Here is an 8,179-nt window from a genome sequence, read left to right on the forward strand (position 1 = left end):
CCACTAAGTCATCAATCCACGGGATGGGATAGTGGTTCTTCACTATGATTTTATTAAAGTCTCTGTAGTTGATGTACATGTGGAAAGAGCCATGTTTTTTCTTGACTAACATGATAGGGGATGCATAAGGGCAAGAACTAGGTTCAATGAAACCCATCTCCAACAGCTCCTTGACTTGCTTTGCAACCTCTTCATGTTCACACTTGGAGAGCCTATAAGGTAGCTTGTTTACTAGCTTGGAATGGGGCTCTAAATCAAGTGGGTGATCCACTTGTCTCTTAGCAGGAAGGACTGTAGGCATTTGAAATAGATCATTGTACTGCTCAAGTAGGGCACGCAAGGCTAAATCATTAGATACTTCAGAGGGCTGACCTGAATTGTCCTCATTTAATTGCAAGACAAAGATTTGTGAGCATTTCTTAAACTTCGTCTCTAACTAGGCTTGCTTGAGTTACCCCTGTAGTGGAAGTTCTGGCTGCTCCCATGAGGATCGACCTAAGTGTTTCTAGTCAAATCTATTACTAGTGGCTAATTAATATTAGTAGATTCTAAAGTGATGTGAGTTAGTCTTTTGGGTTTCTAATGGTCCATCAAGTGCGATTTTTATTCCTTCTTAGGAAAGCTCTTGGCTTACGAGACTGGCCAGCCATAGGTTTAGATTCGTCGGGGGTCCATCCTCCCACTTCCCTTGAGAGAGTAGTTTTAGTTATTTAATTACCTACCACTTTAGGTTTAACATGTAAAATCAGCTTCCTTGAATTATCTCATGATACAAATTCATTACACGCCCTTAATTCATGACACAAAAACAAAGTAAAGCAATTCCTTCTTAATAGTTCATTTCAAAAAAAAATAATGACCTTTACAATGTTTTCTATTCAAAGTATTACTCTCTCCAAGTTCCGTTCCCCAACTAGTATTGAAACTTCTAGACCACTGTCTAGAAATCAAAGGGTAGTTGGTAGTTCGTAAGAGCCTAAGGAGTTTATGACCAAAGCCCTTTGGAATCCTCAGCTGCTCCTAGCGCCACTAGAGTTCCCTACGACAAGACCTTTCGGGTCATGATTGGTTAAACTCACTCATGTGAAACAAGAAAAGAAAAACCCCTTGGAGTAAGTTTTATTCATGCTGGCCTTGGGGAGGTCTAGTGCCATCAAGAACACTGCCTCAATGGGTGTTTTGTGTTCACCATAATATTGCCTGAGTCGGGAATCTATACTCAGTCATCTATCTTTTAGCTTGATGATTTTAGGAAAGATCAATACCTAGCTTACAATCACAACATCTTACTTCGAATGCATTATACATAAACTTTTAACAAGTTTATTTCTAAGATAAATCTTATATTTCCAAAAATAAGAAGATCGAGACAAACTAGCATAAGTGGCAAAATAACTTCGAGGCAAATCAGCATAAGTGGCAATACCTTCCAATAGTCTTCCTGGACTCCCTCTTCCTTGGGGATTAGCTTAGATTGAATTTAAGCAAGAATTTCATACTTGAGGATAACTCCCTTGGAGTTTCGTGGGTCTTTGCTCTCAATAAAAGGAAATCATGGTTAGTTTAATTACGAACAATATCATTTGGAAATTGCATCTCAAGGTCTCTTATATATCGAGGGTTAGCGTCCATTATTGTCTATCAAATATTTCACTTGATCAACAAAAAAATCAGAAATACTAAATCTGTAAGGGATACAATATCTTCCTTGTACTTGCTTAGGTTCATCTTGTACAGACCCAAGTTATCCCTTGGAATTCATGGTTAAGAATTCCTCAAAGAAATTATATGTAGGAATCGAATAAAATCTTATTTCTCACATGCAACTTCTATTGCATATTCATGGGATAAGGCATGCTAGCTACTTTTATTTAAGAAAATTAGTACATGAAGATCTATGATGGGTGCTTGGTTGATGGTATTCATGGCTTCGTTTGTAATCCCCGTACTCGCCATTTTGTTTGTGGTAATTGTGTCCGCAACGTTATTGGCAGCTTTTACCTTTGCGATCTTCATAGCTTTCTTCTTCGGGCCATGATCTTTAATTGCGAGATTGCAAAAAAGGAAAATTGACGAACGAACTTGGGGATAATTAGATTGAAGAAATTTTGATTGATTGGGGAGAGGGGGAAAATCGATCACCAGAGATTTCGAGAAATTGAGAAGAGTCTTGATTCCATAGGAAGGTATATGATAGAAGGGATGGAGAAATTGAATTCGAGAGCTTGAAGAGTATCCTCCTTATCTTCTTGAGGAGAAATTTCCATGCTCACACTTCTCTTACCTCACTCTTACTTGTTCTATACTCCTGAGAAGGGTCTCTTTCCTCTTGCTGCTCAGACTACTCCCAATGGCTCCCCATGCCTTTTATTTATAGCTAAATTAGAGAGGAAGGGTTGTGGCTAAGAAGAAGAGTTTTTTATGGAGGGGATCTTGGCAAGATTAGAAATCTGATGCTTAGACCACAAATCTGATGGTTTCATTAGCTCTGAAAGGGGGGTAAAACTGCAGGACACCTGCTAGAATTCTTCCAGATCACTCCTCCCTATTCGAAGTGCTGTTTGCTGCTTGTAAACTTTGATCGTGACACACAATTTCACCAATCCTTCTTTTTGCATTAAATCTTCAAAATTGGCTAAAAAAGCCACTTGTTTTTTTACACAACACCTTATTCTAGAATTTTTCATAGCTTTTTAGGATATTTATAAAAAATAATATAAAAAATAATACTATTTTTGTTCAAAAATCTAATATTTTTGGACCACTAGTAGTGACTAATATAACTCATAACTCTCATTCATGTGGTAACTTCTGTGACAGGGGGCTACAATCCTTGTCGATTCGGAAAATGTTGGGTTATGATCCTCGGGTCTTTTTTCTCGAGATCTTCTCTATTTTATGATTTTAGTGTTCTTGAATTCCATTTTGGAAGAAGTTAGAAAAATTTTAAATTAAAGTTGGGATATCAAATCCTCTTTTCCTTAGAGGAATCGAGATGTTCTAATCTCGAATGAAACTGGGGATATTGGTTACATAGCGATTCGTGATCAATCCAAGTGGCATCCTCGCCAGGGTAGTCTTTCCACTGGACGATCTATTCTCTAAGGGCTTCGCTTCTTAGAGTCTTCTCTCGCATGTCAAGTATCTTTTTTGGTTGTAGTTCGAGGACTCCCTGACTTGGCATTACAATTTCTTGGTCATTCGTTAAGTACACGGTCTTGGTTAGAGACATATGCTTTCAATAGACTGACATAAAATACATTATGTACTTTCACATTGGTACGGAGTTGCAACTTGTAGGCATTTGGCTCTAGATACTTTAGCACCTTATATGGTCCACAATACTTGGGACTTAGCTTCTTAAATTTCCCCAAAGATAAGGAGATTTTTTTTGGGCAAACTCGTAGGAAAACCATGTCACCTTCTTTGAAGTACTAGGGGTAATCCAACTATGAAATCCATGTTGATATATTTCCATTTCATTTGAGGGATGTCAAGTGGTTGGAGCTTTCCTAGCATCTTGACACACTTGGCCTTAATTCGTTGGCAATTTAGGCATTCGGTGACATACTTGAGTACATCACCCTTGAGTCTTTCCTAGTAGAAGATTTTTCTGACTGTATTAAGAGTCTTAGCATAACCAGGATGACCTGAATATGGGGAATCATAAGCTTCCTAGAGTACTTTCCTTTTGAGTTACTGACTTGCAGGAATACATAGTCTTGTCCTATAATAGGCAAGCTTCCCATTTATGGAAAAATCTTGATAGTTAGTCTTGAGTTTTGGATTTGAATCCTTGACGGAAATTTCTCTTAACAAGTCCTAATAGCTTGGATCTTTTGCCGCCTCTACTTTAGCCATTTCTAGGAGAGGGTTGCTGGGCATTAAAATCATTGTGGCAAGGGTTCCAGCCCTAGAGGGTTCTTCTAGGATTAGAGCATTAAGGAATGATTTACAACTTAGGGCATTTGCAATCACATTCTCCTTACCTGGTCTATACTTGATTTCAAAGTCAAATTCTTGCAAGGTCTCAATCCATTGGCGTTGTCTCATATTGAGATCTGGCAGAGTAAAAATCCACTTTAGGCTCTTATGATGAGTGATTAGAGGAAAGAAAGAACATTATCCTAGGAGGCGCAAGTGTGCTAGGGTTCTTTAGCCATATATCCCTTAGGTTTGTTGAGGATCAGCCTAACCCCTATGAGCCTAGGATGAGCTTATTGTAAGGTCTTATTTCCTTTTCTCTCTTTCTCTCTTTCTCTCCCTCTCTCATTTCCTCTCCCTCCCTCACCCTCACCCTCTCTTTCTCTCTTTCCCTATTGGGTTTAATGATTTTTCTATGTTTTTCTCTCTCCTCGCTCTTTCTCTTTTTTTCTCTCTTCTCTCCCTCTCTTATTTCCTTTTCTCTCTTCTCTCCCTCTCTCATTTCCTTTTCTCTCTTTCTCTCACTCTCTCATTTCCTCTCCCTCCCTCACCCTCTCTCTCTCTTTCCCTAAAAGGTTTAATGATTTTTCTCTCTTTTTCTCTCTCCTCTCCCTCTCTCATTTCCTTTTCTCTCTTCCTCTCCCTCTCTCATTTCCTCTCCCTCCCTCACCCTCACCCTCTCCCTCTATTTCTCTCTTTCCCTATTATGTTTAACATCTTTTCTCTCTTTTTCTCTCTCCCTTCCTCTCATTTTTTCTCTCTCCTCTCCCTCTCTCATTTCTTCTCCCTCCCTCACCCTCTCCCTTTCTTTCTCTCTTTCCCTATTATGTTTAATGTTTTTTCTCTCTTCTCCTCTCCCTCCTCTCTTTCTCTCTCCCTCCCTCTCCCTCTCCCTCTCTCATTTCCTCTCCCTCTCTCAATACACACAAATTACACCAAAAACAAGTAAAAGAGAGAGAGAAAACTCCCTCTCCCTCTCCCTCTCTCATTTTCTCTCCCTCCCTCTCCCTCTCCCTCTCCCTCTCTTTCTCTCTTATTTCTTCTCCCTCTCTCAATATACACGAATTATACCAAAAATAAGTAAAAGAGAGAGAGAAAACACAAAAGCAAAGTAAGAATGGACAATGCACTCACCGTAAAAACTCGAAGAAGGGTTTGGCGGCTCCTCTTTGTGACGGCGGGTCCTCTTCACCCTCCGTACATCTCCTCCTCTTCTTCGCGAATGACGACGGTGGTGGCAGTGGCGGCGATGGCAGTGAGAAGCCTTCTTTCTCTCTTTCTCTCCCTCTTAGCAAGATGGTCACTCTCCCTTTCGCTCTCTCTTTTGTGAATGCACGAAAAATAACGCGCTCGGGTTTGGGCCCGCATGTTTTTGCTCCGGGTACCGTCTCTATTTGTGTCGCTATTAGCGATGCTAATAGCGACGCCACTATTTGTCGTCGCTAATGGCTGTCACTATACCCTCATACCCTTGTAGTGATCAAATGTGGATGCCTTTCAATGTTTTACAATATCCATTGTTTTTAATCAAAAGTCTTAATAAAGCTATCTTCATAAGAAAATCTAAGGATAAAATCTATGAAATCATGGTTATATTGCTTTTATAGATGGACTATACTTTCAATTCATTTCTGACAATTTATATCATAAAGTAATGAGAGATTGTTAGATCTCTACTAGAATCGAACATGGTCAATGTCTAGAGCATTAATTGTTGGAATATCAATGGCTATAATAATATGGAAATAGAAACTTTTCTTACCAAACCATAAACTTCCTAAATGGGTACCCATTTTGCCAAAATTTGAATAGACAAGTAATTGTAGTTTGATAGCTAGATACATAAGTTATATAGATTCTAAAGTACCAAGATTCCTAGACTATGTTAAGTAATATGCTTTCAATAGGGAATAATCACATTTCAAAAGCTCACTCTCTAAAAAAAAATTAACTCATGAAATCTTTTTGCGATGTAAAATCACAAAATATTGGCTCGAAAACATTGCAAAAAGTAAATACTCCTCAAATATTCATGTGATCCAAAGTAATAGAAACATAGAGAATAATATTAAATGCAATGATAGATAAGAATATTCTCTAAATATTTTAAGACTTAGAGAAATCTTCCAACTTTTTTAAAAAATCTTGTAAAATTAAATGCTTAATGGTTTGGAATTGCGCTTTTCGCGGACGAGTATCACGGTGTTAGCTAGCAACCAACAAGCTGACAATGGTGGCGGAAGTCTGGAGGGCACATCAGCAAGTTGGATGGAGTTGGGAGTTGGAAGAATCTTATACAAAAATTTAAAAAAAGGCTTATCAATATTGAAAATAAAGCTTAAGCTTAAACTCAAATGGTTTGAGACCCATCGGCCTGATAGTCTTGGCATCCATGATGGCACAACGAGAAATTGAGGGTGGCTTTGAAACCAGCATGCCGATGTGAATAGATCAATACCTTCCCATCTTGATCTCTCCTTGCCTTGATCCAAACCACCCTTATTCTCCAAAACCATCAAGAGAGCGGTTCTTCCACAGTAGTGGGTTTGGAAAGAAAGAAGCCTTTGAATAGTAAAAGAAATAGCCTTTAGACAAGTCCCTTTCACCCAAAAATTCAAACTAAGGAAGGGAAGCAAGTAATCGTTCAAGAAAGACTCTTTGGGCTACAATTTTGCGTGCAAAGCCTTCATCCACTCATTAATGGAGTGATGCTAAATGTAGTTGATGTTGAAGCTTTCAAGATGGATGTTTGCTACTTCTTCGATGTTGACATGTAGGCTAATCACCTTGCTTTGATACTAATGTCACTTGCTTTCACCAAATAATAGCCAATAATTGAGAATAAAATAAAAATAGAACAAATAGCATGAAAGAAGAGATTTCCAAGAACTTGCATGACACAAGAATGGGTAGGATCTCCTTGATATCTCCCCATGCATGTATTCATAAGATTCAATTAAGCTTTTGTGCTCAAAATACATTGAAAGCATCCATTTTGTGTTCTTGCTTTTCCTCACTTTTCGTAACTTGATTTTGTGCAAATAAATCAAAACACGCTCTATTTTAATAGCTTCACAAAAATAATATTTTATATTCTTTAATAAATACATAAAAATAAATGGATTCTACACATGTACATGTAAAGTCCTTGTGCTAATAGGTGCATACAAAATATAATGCTTTTGGTAATATATTGATACCACGAGGCATATTCCACGGTGGATTCCGTGAGGTTTCGCAGTGGATTTCGTAAAAGTATATTTATTTGTGAGGGCTCGTACACAATGTGGATTCCTTTTGTAAAAAGTTGATGGCGATGCATGTCCTTTTTGGACATCACATTAATTTAATGTACAAGTGGGTGATTCCATAGCGGATGATTCTGCAAAATACATATTTAAATTAATGGATGTTTATGAGTTTAGAGTGCGCACTTGTATTAAATTAAGGTTAGAATAGAGCTCAAACCTTTTTATTTATTTTGTAACTGAAGACTACTAGGTATTCACTTTTGTCGGTCTAATCTTATTTATTTTCTAACAATTGTGAATGCTTCAGTTGATGTGTAGAGCAAGCAGCGATGGTGCTGTGAAGCACTAGGCGATAGCGTGTATTCAAGTTATTTAGAATAAATTATCATTTTTGATGGGCACGTGTTTTAGGCGTGGTGTCAATATTTATTTTGACACACTTATTTATTGAAGCGCTTGATATATATTTACTAATTTGTATGCGTATGGGCGCATGATTTAAATATTTATTATTCATCATTGTATTTGGACACAACCCGACTCTTGGGGTGCCCAACCGCCTTATTCTTTATTTGGACAAAAGCAAACACAAAAGCTAAAGCATGCTAATTATAAATTTGGGCTATTTTTTACCTTGGAGATGAATAAAATATTAAATACATGCTTTGTGGAGCGCTCACACAAGGCATGGGGGGAGATTGTACCCAATTGGTTTTTCTGCTTCATGTCGTGCAAGTCTATTCTCTTGGATTTTGAGCAAAAAGTAGAGTTCTTTGTTCTTAGGGACCTTCCAATGCTTGCTACGTATGCATACAGTATCTGATTTGCGCACTAGTGGTATCATAGCGAAGCTGGGATCGAGGGCTTCCAATCACTTACCATCTTGCGCGAAGGCGAAGCTCCTAGAACGAACAAGCTCTACAGTCAGTCTCACAACAAATCATCAATACCAGCACGTTCTTGGTGGTGAAGAACCCCCTACTACGCAGTCGGATCTTGAAGGA

Source organism: Lygodium microphyllum, chromosome 21 (assembly GCF_053477565.2).
Source record: "Lygodium microphyllum isolate KBCC chromosome 21, Lygodium_microphyllum_v1.1.10, whole genome shotgun sequence".
Lineage (NCBI taxonomy): Eukaryota > Viridiplantae > Streptophyta > Polypodiopsida > Schizaeales > Lygodiaceae > Lygodium > Lygodium microphyllum.